The sequence below is a fragment of the Stegostoma tigrinum genome, chromosome 37 (assembly GCF_030684315.1).
Source record: "Stegostoma tigrinum isolate sSteTig4 chromosome 37, sSteTig4.hap1, whole genome shotgun sequence".
NCBI lineage: Eukaryota > Metazoa > Chordata > Chondrichthyes > Orectolobiformes > Stegostomatidae > Stegostoma > Stegostoma tigrinum.
This window is the reverse complement of record NC_081390.1, coordinates 6,074,400-6,092,035: the sequence shown is the minus strand read 5'-3', so window position 1 is coordinate 6,092,035 and position 17,636 is coordinate 6,074,400. Positions and strand designations below refer to the sequence as shown.

The 17,636-nt window shown below is 39.1% G+C and overlaps 1 protein-coding gene across 5 annotated transcripts in view; it reads right to left on the bottom strand.

Annotated features, from left to right (window-relative positions):
- shld2 (shieldin complex subunit 2) overlaps window positions 1-17,636 on the bottom strand; it is an 87,334-nt gene that overhangs the window by 65,382 nt on the left and 4,316 nt on the right. For 3 of the 5 annotated variants that reach the window (XM_059640289.1, XM_059640291.1, XM_059640290.1), the window contains exon 2: window positions 8,360-8,890. The exons of 1 other annotated variant lie outside the window; for it this stretch is intronic. The gene's annotated coding sequence lies outside the window, so the exon portion shown is untranslated. Of the gene's footprint in view, window positions 1-4,019; window positions 4,069-8,359; window positions 8,891-17,636 lie in introns of those variants that run through there. One more of the 5 variants, XM_048563484.2, reaches the window with a different exon arrangement.

Genomic DNA, 17,636 nt, shown 5'->3' with positions numbered 1-17,636 from the left:
GACTTGTGCCTTGTAGTTTTGAGGAGTCACGAGGTGAGTTACTTGCCGCAGTATTTCTAGTTTCTGGCCTGCTCTTGTAGCCAGTGTTAATGTGGTGAGTGCAGTTGAGTATCTGGTCAATCTTAACCCCTAGGATGTTGATAGTGGGGAATTCAGTGATGGTAACACCATTGAATGTGAAGGAACAGTAGTTAGCTTGTCCCTTATTGGTGATGGTCATTGCCTGGCATTTGTGTAGCTCAAATGTCACTTGCCACATGTCAGCCCAAGCCTGGATAATGTCCAAATCTTGTGCATTTGAACATGGACTGCTTCAGTATCTGAGGAGTCACAAATGGTGCTGAACATTGTGCAATAACCGGCAAACATTCCCACTTCTGACCTTATGATGGAGGAAGGTCATTGATGAAGCAGGTGAGGATGGTTGGGCTTAGGGTAGTGTCCTATATAGACCCACAATGCTGTTAGGGAGTGAGCTCCGGGATTTTGACGCAGCAACAGTGAAGGAACAGTACAGTTCCACATTAGGATGATGTGTGTCTTGAACAGAAACTTGAAGATGGTGATGTTCTCGTGTTTCCAATGCCCTTGTCCTTTTAGGTGGTAATGGTCAAGGGTTTGAAATGTGCTTGGTGAGTTATTGTTGTCCACAAGATGTCCCAACACTGTCGTTTCACTCGATGGTGAAGGGAATGAATGTTGAAGATGTTAGACTGGGTGCCAATTAAGTGGGATGATTTATCCTGGATGATGTCAAGTTTCTTGAATGCTGTTTAACTAGTATCTATCCAGTGAAGTGTCAAGTATCCCGTCGCACTCCTGATTTGTGCCTCATAGATGGTGTGCAGGCTTTGGGGAGTTTGGAGGTGAATGACTTGCTGCAGAATTCTTAGCCTGTCAGCTAACCTTGTAGCTATATTATTTATATGGCTAGTTCAGATAGATTCTGGTCAATGGTAATCCCAGCATGCTGGTACTGGAGGATTCAGTAATGGGTAATACCATTGAATGTCAATGTGACATTCTCTCTTGTTGGAGATGGTCAATGTTTGGCAGTTGTGTGGCATGAATGTTACTATTTGTCAGCTAAGTAGCTGCTCTGAAGATCCAGCTCTGGAGAAGTTACAGCAGACTCAAACTGTTGATTCTGTTTCTCTTTCCACAGAAGTTGCCAGACCTGCTGAGTTTCTCCAGCATTCTCTATGATTGTCCACATCTTGTTGCATCCAGACAGACTGCTTGAGTATCTAAGGAGTTCCAAACAGTACTAAACTTTGTGCAATGATTGTTGAACGTCCCCACTTCTACCTTATGATGGATGGTAGGTCACTGATGAAACAGTTGAAGATGGCTAGGCGTAAGATACTACCTGAGGAATTCCTGCAACGACGTCCTAAACTGGACACAATTGGCTTATAACAGCTAAAACAATTTCCCTCCATGCTCAGCATGATTTGAATGAGTGGCAAGTTTTCCCTTGATTCACACTGACTCCAATTTAGCAACTACTACAATAAAAAACAGTGGCTCCTCATTATTGATTTCTTCACGAGTGGGAACAGTTTCTCCATACCAACGCTGTCCAGATCCCTCTTGATTTTGAATACCTTCATCAAATCTCCTCTCAGCTTGTTGTTCTCCAAGGAGAATAGTCCAAAAATTTCCTACCCAACTTTATAACTGAACATCCTCATCTACAAAATCATTCACATTACTTTTTCTACAGTCTCTCATCCACCTTTACGCAATTCTCTGGTTGAAGTTAAAACAGTATTGTATAAAAGCCTATCATTTCTCTTGTACTCTGTGCCTTTATTAATAAAGCCCATTGCACCAAACACTTTATTAACCACGTTTTCAATCAGTTTTGTCACATTCAAAGACTTATATGCAATAAGGTTGCAGGCCCCTCTGTTCCTGCACTCCCTTCAGTGTGCCCTTTATCTTATCCTGTTTGTTCATGTTCTTCCCACTAAAATGGATCATGTCACATTTCCTTGCATTGAACATTTTCTGCTACCTGTCTGCTTTTCCACCAACTTATCTATGATCTTTTGCAGTTCTAATCTCTCCTCCTCAGAGTTCACAATGGTTCAAAGCTTCATATCATCCTCAAAGTTTATAAATGGAGCTCTTTACACTAAGAAATTGGTCATTAATATTTATCAGGATAAACAAAGTCTCAACAATTATTCCTAGTGAGCTCTGCTATATATCTTCCTCCAGCCTGAAAAGCTTATATTAACCATATATTGCTCATCTGTATTTTTCAGTTATGGAAGCTTGTGCCTAAAAAATTAAAATTGCCTGATTATGCTGAATATTTCCATTGTTTCCTAATCTTTTTTGAAAGCTTTACATCATATATAGTTTTCTTTTGCCCCATACAACACTGGTTGTACACCAAGGAATTTTACCCCCAAACATGATAAATATATGTTCAACATATTACTAGTTACTTCATTATTTACTTAAGTATACGCAGACATTGAGTTTTTCTAGTGTAATCAGTCATCTGAATAAAAATAAAAATTGTAATTTGCAGGCAAGAACCTTTGGATAGACAAAGCATAAAAGTAATGTCACTTCTCCGATCAATGACATTTAAAACTATTGACTAGTTTTAAGAAAAGTGGCAGCCTTATTTTCTGCCAATCTGACGTTAGGGCTTCTGAGTACAGGTCAACTCTCATTCTTTGGACATGAGACAGATGCAGTGGTAGGTCACACTTATTGCCAATGAGGACCAAAGTCAGCATTTAGATCAGTCTTCAGCCTCATTATCCAGTACTGCATAACTTAAATGCCTTCAATCATTGAATAAATACAACCAGTTCAGGAACGTACAAACAAAGGAAAGAACTAAAGTTTAATGTTGCACTAAGTTTATCATTGATGCCTTTCCTAATGCAATCAGTGACAGCGTCTAAACTAGTTAGAAGGAAAAGGAACAAGAATACACGCAACAGAGCTGTAAACACATTATCAGACTTTATAGAACTTAACTCAAAGTTTTCTCAGGATCTAACTCACAAGGTTCTCTCACCTGAACCTGCAGCCCATTTCTTTTATAAGCGTACATGTGAGCTCTGCATTCATGTCAATTCTGTCAAAACCTGCCATCAGACATATTTAGAGAGAAATGTTCGACTAATACATACATATGTTTACAATATGGATCCAATTGTAGTAAACCTACTTATTCGTTCTCTGTGGTGGCAGGGATCTTGCAGCTAGTATTGAACATCAGAAATTCAGCAATTATTTTGATGATTCCCCTCTTGGACTTCATCTATATGTTGGCACTGCTAAGAATTAATTAAATGACTACAAATGAAGAGGTTATTCCCTAACTTTAAAAACAAATTTAAAAGGGGCTGAATGCTACTCATTCTGGTTTAAGTGCTTGGGCTCACCTATCAGGGGTCTTTCATACTGAGTCCACAATTAACATGAAAATGGTGGGTGCCCACACTGTGCTCCAGAGGCTGCATATTGCAATGCCTGTCTGATGGGGAAGCAGAAAGAACTCTACTGTTAAAAGGTTTAAATATTAGTGGAGAAAGATTCTCAATTAATGTGGGTGTCTAGGCTCGTAATTAAAACTGTCTCCGCATGGATCTTTAGTCTCACCTACTGTACTATTATTATACACTTCATTCTATCCCGATGTGTGAGACCTCTACATTAGGGAAGGCAGTGGTATACATATAATGTAACTGAATGAGTAATCCAGAACACCAGGCTGATGATCTGGGGACATGGGTTCAAATTCCACTCAACCCGATTCTACGTCCTGATCTCCTGAACTAAGGTCATCTTGAACTATGCTATACTTTCACCTTTATATGGCTTCCTTGAATCTCTCTCTCTCTCTCTCTCACACACACACACAACCAGACTGTATTTGTTCGCTTCAATGTGCCCTATAAATTCACTTAACTTGTTTCCTAAATGGTAGGAAAATAGGGCTTGCAGAGAACAAACAGAATAGTTAATAGTTAAAGTAGGAGTCATACCTTTCACTTTGTCATTTAGAGGTGGGAATGCTCTCAATAAGCAAAAAGCCCTCTTTCATGAAAGTACTATAAAATACAGAAGATAAATATTTTAATTTAATTCATTAATGTTCACTGAATCACCAAAACATTATGGCACATAACAAGGGTTTTGGACTGTCCTGCCTACACTGGCTGTCCAAAGTAGCACAATGGCTTAGTGCTATTCTCCTGCCTTTTCCCCATATTCTTACATATTATTTCTCTTCAAATAATCACCTAATGCCCTCTTAAATGCCCGAACTGAATCAGCTTCCAGCACACTTTCAGCTTCATGGCAACACATACTGCTTCCTGGTATCTAATTATATATCAGTTTTGGGAAGCTATTAGATCTGCCAATACTGTTTTCGCCATGGAGCACTTTATCCAATGCATGCAGTTCCTCAGTAGTCTGGCAGCCTTGGGACTGGACACTTGTCAGACCATAACATTGCTGGACCTCCTGAAGTCACCTATCATAGTCAGCATAGGAATTACAAACATGTTTGAAAAACATTGTGCAATGTTAAATGAGAAGTAAAATTGACTTGGATTGGAAAATAGTTGGGAATAGAGGATAGAGTGAAAAAATACATATTCCTGTTGGCAGCAAGTTTCAAGAGGTGTTCCCCAGGATTGTTTTGAGGCCTGGACATTTCATTCAATTTATTGATTACTTGGATGAAGGAATCGAGAGTTGCATGTCCAAATATGCAGATAATACCCCAATAGTTGTTTGGTAGTAGATACAGCAGGATGAAAAGTTTCAAATGCATGTTTCTTCTTTTATAACACTCACAATGATACTCAATTAGGAGGGCCACTAATAGTATAGACGGGAGTAGGAAATTGTAAAAGATAGATATGTGTGGGCTGAACTAAGCTAAACATAGTTATACATTAACAAGTGGTTGGGCATTCACTTTGGACCTAATAAAGGTAAACTGGCATGTTTCCTAAATGGTAGGAAAATAGGGCTTGCAGAGAACAAACAGAATAGTTAATAGTTAAAGTACACAAGCCAGTAAAAATGAAAGATCAGTCTAATTAAAATAATCAAAAATAATTAATTATGAACCTTACCTCAGGTGAGCAGTAAGACAAACAGGAGGAAGTTTGTTTCAGTTATAGGGAGTCCTGGCCATACCCCTTCCAAAGAAATGCTTTCAGTTTCAGGATATATTAATTTGCCTTCAATTTATGGATGTACCTACTATCTTCATCAGAATGATTATTTCTGCTTGGAGCTTAATTTATAAGGAAATAATGCATAAGTGGCAGAAATGTACAGGAATATAGGCAATTACTGGATGATTTGCTCATGATACTTAGAATGTTAAATGGATTTGTTAGGATGGATGTAGAGAAACTATTTCCTCAGGGGAGCAGCTGTGGCTCCCTTGAATCTTGCTTTACAGCCACAAGGTGCTAGATTCAATTTCACCACACCAATGCCAGGGCTTCGATGCAATAATCCAGCATGGCACTCAATGCACTTCTAAGTGAATGCTGTTATGCTGGAACTCCATGTTTTAGATGGGACGCTCAACTAGGAGCTTATCTCCCTGCTCAGATGGATGCAAAGAAATTCAAGGACAGCAGATAAGTGTTTTGTGCTGTTATATCAGAGGGCATTGCACAAGAAAGCTATTTCCTATGTGACAGAATCTAGAACAAGCGGACATAATCTTAAATTCAAAAAAGGTCATTCAAGAGCAAAATCTGAAAGGACTTTTTCATATATTGGGGAACAGAACATTATAACAGTGCAGCACAGGAATATGCTATTCAATCCACCCTTGTCTGCACAATCCATGGTGCCATTCTAAACTAATCCTATTTGTCTGCACAAGGTCCATACCCTCCATTCCCTGTCAGTTCATGTGTCTGTCTAAATACCTCTTAAATGTTACCATTATATCTGCTTCTACCACCTCCCCTGGCAGGATGTTCCAGACACCTATCACCCTCTGCATAAAATAAAAACTTGCCTCACACATCTCCTTTAAACTTACCCCCCTCATCTTAAACACATGCTACCTAGTACTTGAAAATGACTATCCACTCTATCCATACCCCTCAATTTTATATACTTCTATCAAGTCGTCCCTCATCTTCTGCCACACTAGTGAAAATAATCTGAGTTTCTCCAGGCTCTCCTATAGATAAACAAGGAACTCTCATCTCAAAGGCTGTGATTCCGGGGCAATTCTAGCTTTCAAGACTGGCATTGTTATATTTTTATTAGGCTAAGGTGTCAAGCAATATTGAGCAAATTGGGGAGATAAGCAAAGTTAAGGCAGAGATTAGCCACTATCTAACTGAACAGCAAAAGAAAATACTCAAAGGCTACTTCTGTTCATTGTGATTCTGTGAAATTGTATATCTTAGGATTAAAAATGAATTTATTTTTGATCTGAAAAGGATGCTGTGCTTTTCTGTGCTGCCTGGATTCTTCTCCAAAGTTTTCAAAGGTAGATTGGAACACTTTGTAGTTAGGCCAGTTATAAATTAAAAGCTGCCTTACTCCATACAAAAATAAACTGACGAAGCAAAGTCCAACTGTGTGACTACTTTCCTCAAAAAAATAGAAAGAAAATTAATGGACCACATGTCCAGTCCCTTTCATGGCTAAACTATTTATTTTTAGTATTTACTTTCACACTACACATAATGTAAAACTTGACCTCCTATATTTTGAGGTTCTAGCTCCAAGATCAAGGCCATTAATTCTTGTTTTCGAATTTTACTGGTTCCCCAGGAGTGCCGTTTTTCCTTTCTTCTTGCCCTTGCAATCAGGGAAGAATTTTGATGTTGATTTCCTCCCTTCCACCACTAATTCATCAATGGAGATATCAATAAAAACAACTGCCATACAAAGATCTCCTTGGGTGTAGATTCAGGTATTTTCATGTCTTTAGTCATAAGTTATTCCTTGTTTCTGTGATGTTCTAAGTACAACAAGATGGACATAATATACCTGCAGCATGTTTCCTGAAGGCATCCTACGTTTTTGCAGTAATTTTCATACATATTTTCTCATAACTGGAAGAGGAGACAGTGGCATATTGATAATGCCACTGGACTTGTGCTAAAGGGGCACAAGCTAAATCCTACAAAGGCAACTGGTGGTATTTAGAATAAACAAAACCTGCAATTGAAAGCTAGCTAATTTCAGTAATGGAACTATTACCAATTGTCATTAAGAACTGATGTTCTTTAGTGTTGGAAATCTGCTGTCCTTTCCAGGTCTGACCCATATGTGACTCCAGGCTCAAAGCTTTCTGGTTGACTCTTAACTGCTCTCAAGGGTAATTACAATGGGCAAGATTCACTGATTTTTGCAGCTATGCCAATAGCCCATGGAAGAGTAAAGAAAAACCCAAATCTGGTCTTCCTGGCAAAAATACAACATTGTTCACAAACACATTTTAAAAATCAAAAATGCAATATCCTATAAATTTATTTTCCAACTTCAAACAAAATTAAAATTTGAACAAGTAAGTCTATGATTAATCATTGCAAACCAACATAACACGTTGGCCAGTACTGGACAAAGTATTCTAAATGAGATCTGATAATACAATCTAAATACACCACCTTAATAACTATTTTGACTATGTATCCATAAATTCAACTATCTTTATAATTTTTTATGTTAGAGGTGATTAATCTACTCTTGGTCATTAAGCCATGTGAAAGTTTAAGCATATTAGTCATATTTCCCTCATTGTGCACCATCTTAGTCACTATTTCCTCCAATATGTACTAATGAATACTTTTTGGTATTTCATTTGGTTTTACCTTTCCAATTGATCTTTCTCTAAGTGTTTCTCATTTTCATTTTTGAAGGGCTCCTTTTCAAATGATTAACTCACTGCAGATCAGCCACCAAAGTTGTAAACTACATACTATCCCTAATATGCAAGTGCTGCATTTGTTTTAGTACTTTTAAAGGAAACAGGTAGTTATGCTCATAATTTAGTGAGCTGGCAGTATGTAGTTCTCCTGCAGAATCTGTCTTGGCAAGGACACAAAGAAAGCTGGAGCAAGGGCAAGGTGCAGAAGAATGGCAGGGGTTAGCTGGTTAGCAAACTGGCCTAAACTGATTCTGTCATTTCAAGATGGTAGATTTATTTAAATTTCAGAATTATAAACAATAGGTTAGCTATAGTGGCACAAAATGTGGTGAGGTAGTCAGGTACATTTTTGTCAGCCTCCAAAATGACTTAGCTGCAATAGTTAGAGATGGCTTTGGGTCAAGAGATTCAAGATGTATAGTCACAAGGGTCACCGGACCAGAAATGTTAACTCTTTACCTTCACAGATGCTGCCAGACCAGCTGAGCTTCTTCAGCAACTTTGTTTTTGTTCCTGATTTACAGCATCTGCAGTTCTTTTGGTTTTTTAAGATGTATAGTTGATTTGGTTGGAGATGAGAAACAGTGGGTGAAAGATTTAGATTTATTGTCACATGTATATAAAAATACAGTGAAAATTGTTTTTTGTGTGTTAAACACAATGTTTTGCCAAGCTCCGAAGCCATCTTGAAACACTGAATATAATGCAAGGTTTTACTGCAATAGAGTCCATCTTTCTGTCTTTACACCTCCTCCACTGTTCCCTCAGACGCTGCTTGACATCAGCCATAGTCTCTGTGTTGGGCTCCAGGGTTTCGATTACAGGCCTGCATCTGCCATTGCCACTCTCACAACCACAGGATCTGAGCTGGAGCCATGGGCTTGGTTTCATAGCTCCTGTTCCCCATCCAACACTCCCCCAGACAATGCCGCCGGACATCTGTCGCTGGAGTCCTAGCTCCGGGCTTTTCTACTGTCGATCCTGCAGGCCCTGTTATGGTAACCAGAATAGGAGACGAAGTATGCAACAATAAATATCAGTGCTTGTGATCAAGAGATAGGAATTGGACGACTTTGATCAACATGTAAATTGGTAAAATTGGCAATGGTAGTTTAGATGAGATGTTTTCAAGATCATTTGTTACAGCAAAAAATTCTGGAGGTGGCTCACAAGGTAGTGGATGCATTGGTGTTAATTTTCCAAAAGTCTCTTGATTCTGGAAAGGTTCCATCAGACTGGAAAGCAGCAGTTATAATCCTTCTATTCAAGAGGGATGGGAGGCAGGTAACATGAAACTATAGGCCAGTTAGCTTGAGGTCTGTTATGAAGGAAGTGTTGGAATTGATCATTAGAGTAATTATAGCTGTGCACTTAGCAATAGTCAAGATAATCTGGCAGAGTGAAAGGGAGCTCATGTTTAACCAATTTATTTGAGTTCTTTGAAGGAGTGACAAAAAGGAGCCTGGTGACTTGCTGTACTTGGATTTCCAGAAGGCATCTGACAGGGTGCCACATAAAAGGTTTTGTGCAATGCAGGTATTCATGATGCAGGGAGCAACATACCAGCACAGGTAGAGGATTGACTGAGTGCAGAATACAGCGCATGCAAAAATCATGCCTTTGGTAGGAAGTACCAGTGGGATCTCAAAAGGTCTCTGCTGAGGTCTCATTATTTTACAATTTAAATCAATGACTTAGATGAGGAGCAAAAGGCATAGTAGCTAAATATGTAGATAACAACAAGGAACATATGCTATAAAGAGGATATATTGTAGTTGTAGATATAGATAGATTGAATGAACAGGCAAAAATGTGGCAATGGATAATAATGCAAGAAAAATCTGAAGTTGTTTACTTTAGCAGGAAGCATTTTAAAAAAATAGAGTATTACTGAAACTGTGAACAATGTAGAATTCTGCAGTTTATAAGGATACAGATGTTCTAGCATGAGTCACAACAAATAGCACAAAGGCTAACGGATATTGTCCTTTATTATTAGAAGAAATTTAACATTAAAGTAAGGATTCCTCTGCTTCAGTTATACAGATGAGAACACATCTCAAATAACGTGTACAGTTTTAGTCTCCTTATTTAAAGAAGAATGTAAATGTGTGGAGGGGCTGAAATGAGGTTAATTAGATTGATATCTACCCTGTCTACCCCTTTGAAAAAGGTGTACGTTTCTATGAGATTGCCTCCCATTCTTCTAAATTCTTGAGAATGCAGACCTGGTGTCTTCACAGGCCAGTGCCACCATTCTCAGAATCAGTCTGGTTAACCTCTGCTGCATTTACTTTACAGGATTTGGATATAAATATAGACATCCTTAGGCAAAGAAACTAGACTGCCCATAACACTCAGGTGTGGTCTCACTAGACTTACTTATTCTGATACTCGAATTCTTTTGCAATGAGAGTGAACATACTTTTTGCCTTGCAAATTTCTTGCCGCAGCTACATGTTAGCTTTTACTGACATATGAACAATGACATCGAGGCCCCTTTGGACATCAACACTTTTCACTAGCTCACCATTTAAGAATTACTGTGCATCTTTGTTCGCCCTACCAAAGTGGACAACCTTACACTTATCCACATTATATCCTGCCATGCTTTTGCTCACTTGCTGAACCTGTCAAAATCTCCTCGAAGGCTCTCTGCATTCTTCTCACAACTCATATTCCCACCGAGTTTTGTATCATCTCCAAACTTGGAAATACAATAATACCCAGGTCTAAATCATTGATATACATTGTGAACAGCTGGGGTCCAAGGACTGACATTTGCATTTATCATTAGTCACAGTTTACCATTATTAACAAATTCTCAATCTATGCCAGAGTATTACCACCATTTCAGTGCGCTCTAATGTTCTTTACTATTTTCGCCTGTGGATCTTTAAGAAAAATCTTCAGAAAATCCAAATACACCACATTCATAGGCACCCCCTTACGTGGGGTGCTAGTAACATCGTCAAAATTGTTATCTGGCTTGTCAAACATGATTCTCACTTCGTAAATTCAAGTTAACTCTATCCCAATCAAACACTTACATTCTAAAAAGCTAGCCATCACATTTTCTATAGTAGATTCTAGTATTATTCTAGTATCATCTTGTGGGGCACTGATTGAGTCCCCTACCTCCGAAGGTGTGTAATAACATCTCTGAAAAGGTCAAGTCTAGTATTTTCCTTTCTATGCGCTGAGTCTGTAGTTCCCCATTTTCTCTCCTCCTCCTTGTTAAAATCGTGGGATCACATGTGCAATCTTTCATTCTGCAGGCATCACTGCAGAAATAGTGGAATTTTGAAAGATGATCACGAATGCATTCCCCATTTCTGTAGCCATCTGTTTCAGCATTCCAGAGTGAAGATCATCAGGTTCTGGAGATTTGTCAGTTTTCAGTTTCATTTATTTCTCTTTTTCCTTAACTAATTAATTTCTTTCAATTTTATATTCTCACTAGTCCCTGGGATCTTAATTATCTCGGTGAGACTTTATTTGACTTCCTCTGTGAAGAGATATACAAATCACTGCCTTTTCCTTTGCCATTTCTCTATTTCCTATTATGAATTATCCCCTGTCTCTGCCTGAAATGGATCTACATTTGTCTTTGCTAATCTTTTCCTTTTTGTATACCTTACATAGAAGCTTTATTTTATACTCAAAAGACTCATCCCCGGAACATCTGGACAACAAAGACACTTACATCAGACTCCTGTTTGTTGACTACAGCTCCGCCTTCAATACCATTAGCCCCTCCAGACTGATCTCAAAACTGCATGACCTTGATCTCAGCTCCATCCTCTGCAACTGGATCCTCAGCTTTCTGATCCATAGGCCACAGTCAGTGAGGATTTGAAACTGCGCATCCTCCACAATAATACTCAACACTGGAGCCCCCGAGGATGTGTCCTCAGGCCCCTCCTGTATGCCCTGTACACCTGCGACAGTGTTACCAAATTCCAAATGAATGACATCTACAAGTTAGTTGATGACACCACCATAGTTGGACAAATATCTAATACCGTCAAGTCAAAATAAAGAAGGGAGATAGAGGGCTTGGCAACATGGTGCAATGAAAACAATCTGTCTCTCAATGTTGGCAAAACTAAAGATCTGATCATTGACTTCAGAAAGAAAGGAGAACACACCCCCAATAAACAATGGAACTGAGGTTGAAAGATTGAACAGCATCAAGTTCCACAGAGTGATGAAAACTGACAACATGTCCTGGTCTTCCCACAGAGATGGGACTGTCAAGAAGGCACAACAACACCGCTTCTTCCTAAGGTGGCTCAGGAAATTTGGAATGTCCATAAGGTCTGTCACCAACTTCTACAAATGCATCATTGAAAGCATACTGTCTGGATGCATAATGGGCTGTTATGGCAACTGCTCTGCCCAGGGCTGTAAGAAACTACAGAAGGTGGTGTGCACAACCCAGACCATCACGGAAGCCAACCTTCCATCCATGGACTGTATTTACACGGCTCGTTGCCGTGGAAAAATGGTGAATGTCAAAGACCCATTGCACCCTGGTAATGACCTCCTACAACCTCTTCCGTCAGGCAGAAGATACAGAAACCTGAACACACACGCAACAGCAGGTGCAGGAACAGCTTCTTTCCGTCTGTATCAGACTGTTGAATATGCTATAGCCTCAAATAATGTAAGTCTTTTTGATCTGTACATCCTTTGCTGGTTGTGATCTGCCTGTACTGCTCGTGAACAAAGCTTTTCATTGTATTTCAGTACACAGGACAATAAATCATTCAATCAATATAAGGTGTCACACATATTTCTTTTTTGGACTATATGTCGGAATGGAAGTCGGATTGCTTCGTAGCCAAAATACAGATGGAAAAATCAAGCTGTGCACAAGCTTAGCAGTACAAGGCAATATTGCTCTTGGAGCACTGAGAATGATACAGTATTGGGTCAGACCAGTATAAGGGGCTTTTGAGTTAATGAGAAATGGCCTAACATCAGTCCTCCGTTTGGTCCAACAGCAATTTGTTACAGATCTGTCAGTGGACAGCCACTTTCTTTTGGTTGAATGAAAAGGCAGAAAAACCAAGAAATTTAAAAGACATAATTCTACTACAAGGAAAGACTTAGAGTCATAGAGGCGTAGAGTCATACAGCACAGAAACACAGCCTTCAGTCCAACACGTCCGTGCCAACTATACAGTCACAGGGTTATACAGCAGACTCTTCGGTCCAACTCATCTGCACTGACCAGATATCCTAAACTGATCTAGTCCCATTTTCCAGCTTTTGGCCCATATCCCTCTAAACTCTTCCTATTCATCCAGATGCCTTTTAAATGTTGTAATTGTACCTGCCTCCACCTTCTCCTCTGGCAGCTCAAGTTTTCTGAACTAAACTAGACCCACTTGCCTGCATTTGGCACATGCTCCTCTAGTGTTTATTATCATGTACCCATCTAAGCATCTTTAAATATTCTAACTGTACCTGCATCTACCGCTTCCTCTGCAAGTTCATTCCATATACAAACCACATTCTGTGTGAAAATGTTGCCCTCATGTCCCTTTTAAATCTTTCCCCGCTAATCTCAAAAATAATCCCTCCAACTTTGAACTCTCCCTACCCTAGGAAAAAGACATTTGCTATTCACCTTATTTATACCTCTCATGATTTTATAAACATCTGTAAAGTCATCCCTCAATCTCCTATACTCTAGTGAAAGAAGTACCAATGTATCCAGCCCCGCCTTATAACTCAAACCCTCCAATCCCACCAACATCCTTGTAAATTTTTTCTCAATTCGCTCCGATTTAGCAATATTCTTCCTATAGTATGGTGATCAGAACTGTACACAGTACTCCAAAGTGGCCTCATCAACATCCTCAACACGTACAACATCAACATGACATCCCAGCTCCTATACTCAATGATCTGAGCAATAAAGGCAAGCATGCTAAATAGCTTTTGAACCACCCTGTCTACCTGTGATGTAACTTGCAATGAACTATGTTTCTGAGCCCCAGATCTCTCTGTTTGACAATACTACCCAGGGCCACTACCATTAACTGTATTGGTCCTGCCCTTGTTTGCGTTACCAAATTGTAATACTTTGCATTTATCCAAATTAAACTCCATCTGCCACTCCTCAACCTGTTGGCCCAATTGATCAAGATCCTCTAGTAATCCTTCTTTGTTATCCACCAAACCACCAATTTTGGTGTCATCTGCAAATTTACTAACCATGCCTCGTAAATTCTCATCTGAATTGTTTGTATAAATGACAAATAACAGTGGACCCAGCACAATCCCTGCAGAATACCGCTGGCCACAGGCCTCCAATCCAAAAAAAACCTGCTACCACCATCCTCTGTCTCCTAACATCAAGTCAATTTTGCATCTAATTGGCAAGCTCTCATTGAATCTCATGTGATCTACGTTTACTAACCAGTCTACCATGCAGAACTTTGTCAAAGACTTTACTAAAATCCAAGCCCTAACACTACGGCAGTTTCAGTCTATGTTTGTAAAGTTAAAATGTGTTACTAGCACATACCAATTGTTATTACACTTACCTGAGATCTCTCTACATATTTGCTCCTCAGTATCCCACTCACTATTGGACAGCCTGTAGTACAATCCCATCAAGGTGATCATCTCCTTCAGATTTCTCAGTTCCATCCATATAGATTCACTAAACAATCCCACAGGAATATCCTCTTTAAGTTAAGTAGAAATGTGTTCCCTAATCAAAAACACCACTCCCCCTCTTCTCTTACCTCCCTTGCTGTCCTTCTTATAGCATTCAAACCCTAGAACATCAAGGTAGTAGTCCTGACCCTCCCTCAGCCATGTTTCTGTAATAGCTAAGATGTCCTAGTCCCATGTTCTCATACATGTCCTGAGTTCACCTGCCTTGCCTGTTGGACCCTAAATGCAGTTTAATTCTTCAGAGTTGCCTCATTCTCTGACGTGTTCTTGCCTGCCTTGTCTAATTAACTTGCCGTCTTTAACTTCAGAATCATCCTGATCTGTCTTTCTATTCTCACTAATACTTAGGAAGACTCCAAACCCCTTCCTGACTAGTTTAAAGGCTCCTGAACAGCACAAGCAAGTCTCATCGCAGGATTTGGGTCCCCCTTTAGTTCAGGTAAAATCCGTCCCTTTTCAACAGCTCTCTTCCATCCCAGCAGAGATCTCAATGATCCAAAAATCTGAACGCTTGCACACTGCACCACCTGCTCAGCCACCGATTTATTTGTCCTATCTTCCTTTGCTACTTTCACTAGGTCTGGTTGATCAACTTTGAAACGTAGAATGAACATCACTTTACATACAATCATGTATAATCATTGCTAAAATCAAAAGGAATTATTAGAGGCAATTTAATACAATTTAAGACAATTTAATGCTTTTTGTCTTCAGGATTTTGTTTGTCACTGTCTGTATCTTTTCACCCATTATATTTTATGTGTCAAACTGTCTTTTCTCTGTCTTAATCAAGTATGAGTATGTGTATACTAGATTTTTAAAGGAGTATAGTTTAAGTTACATTGAAATAGAGTAGTAATTCTTTCGTTATCTGCCACTTGTTAAAGTAAAATGAGTTTAGAACAAATAGTGATTTTCTGTTAATGAGGAAACCTGGTGTGAATTACTTTTGTCCCGAATAAATGTCAGTCAGGCAAATTAATCATTTCAGTGGTTTAATTGTGATATTACACATTTTGTAACACATTGTGGAACACTGAGGCCCAATTATTTGCATACTTTTTGCAATTAAATTGTGTCGGCACACGCGGGAGATTTGCTAGTATATTTGCACTGGATGCGAGGAAAGCTGTAGGAGAGGGATAGGTAGTTAATAAGGCAAATTTGGTAAGATGTGGCAAGAAATCTTGCTATGACTCATTGTGAAAAATCTCCAATAAAATTGGAGGCACACAGCTTATCACTATCCAATTAAGAGCACCCTCCTGCTCATTGTCCTTGCCCTCTTCCCCCTCTTTGGAAGACTTATTCCATTCCCCTAGCTCCTCAGCATGTATCACATCAGCCCTACTGTTACCCTTCTCTAATCATACAATCCTCCCAAACGTTTGCAATTCTAACATCGCTTAAATCATTATTTTAATTAGTCCATCAATGGTGGCCAACATTCAGTAATCTAGACTCAAACTCTTTCCCTAAAACTTCTGAGTCACCTAATTCCTTTAAAACCTACCTTTTTGTCCAAACCTTTGTTCACCCATCCTAATGTCCAAATCTGTCTGAATATCTTCTATATAATGCCTTTTACTCTACTAAACACTTTACTGCTTTTTTGTTCTGGCTATATATTCCAATATTCTGTGTGTGTGGTTTTCACTTTTTGGAACAAAGCAGAAAAGCTAGAGACTTCTGTGTCATGGCAAAGTGGGTTCAATCATGGCTTAGATAGACCACAGATATCACAGAGTAGTTCCAGTCAAGCTACAGTGGATGCATAAGGATGATGCCAGATAAGTGACTGTGATTTACCACAACAGCAAATCACCCGGCAGGAGTAGCTACAAGCAGTGAAGACAGAGAGAGCCAAACCTGAACAAAGGTTTTCAGCCAATTTTTCACAGATCTCTTCCTTGTTCAATTAGCTCAAAAATGTTGCCACTTAATATGTAATCTACATTCTCATTTCTTTTACTGAATTTCATTCTTTGCTCTTAACTGTATTTAATTCTGTCTGCCTCCTCTTCATCCATTGAGCAAAGCTCTCATTGTCTTATCAGATATCAGCATATATTAGACTTAGATATCCAGGAGATAAATTCAGTAAATTTGGGGCCAGAAAGCACCGAGTTCTTTGTAGTGGTGATGCTATGATACATTTTGATAATCACAATCTCTACAAGGGTCTAAGAAATTCAAAGTCCTAACAACAATTAAGTGAATGCTAGATTGTTTTTGATAACTAATAATCTCATGATAACAATCACAAAGAATACAAGGTTTTCCATAACCAATTCATAAACACAGAGATCCACAACAGCAAGTCCCAACTGAAAAAAAAATCAAATGAGTGTTTCTGGCCCATTTCAACTCCATTTTGATTTAGTCCACTCCCTCTCTCCCTAACCTTCCTTCACCTTTGATGGTTTGCATTGTCTTTAACAGCCTTTGCACTTAAATTATTCAATTGGAAACATGGATGATTTACTGGTGATGGTTAATAGATGACAAGAATACCACAGGCGATTGGTGCTGGATTAAGAAAAAAAGGTCAGTTCTATGTAAAGAGCATTTCTGGGTGAACACTTTCATGAGAGCTTTCTAGAGAGCCCGAGCAAATTTACTTTTCTACCAGGGCAGTACAGCATAAAGTTTGATTACTGTTCATATCACATTCGTGAAAATGTTTTATCTTCTAAGAGAATAGGAGGAACGAGTGAGAGATTTGATTTTCCCCTTCTACATGCATTTCTTATTGCAGTACAGTTCTACTTGTGCCAGCAGTCTTCTAGAACCATGCCCAAAAGACAAGTCTTAATGTATCAGCCTAAGTGTTAGTTATTAAGATAGACTGGATAGACAGGGGTTGTTTTATTTGAAACAGAAGAGATTGAGGCAGGGAATGATTGAGATATATAAAAAGCAGGGTAGGTAGAGGAGACATTTCCCCTTCATTGATGCATCAATGTTTAGGGGACATAGATTCAAGGTCTGCGGCAGCCAATTTAGAAAGGATGAGAGGACCGTTCTTTCACGCAGAGAG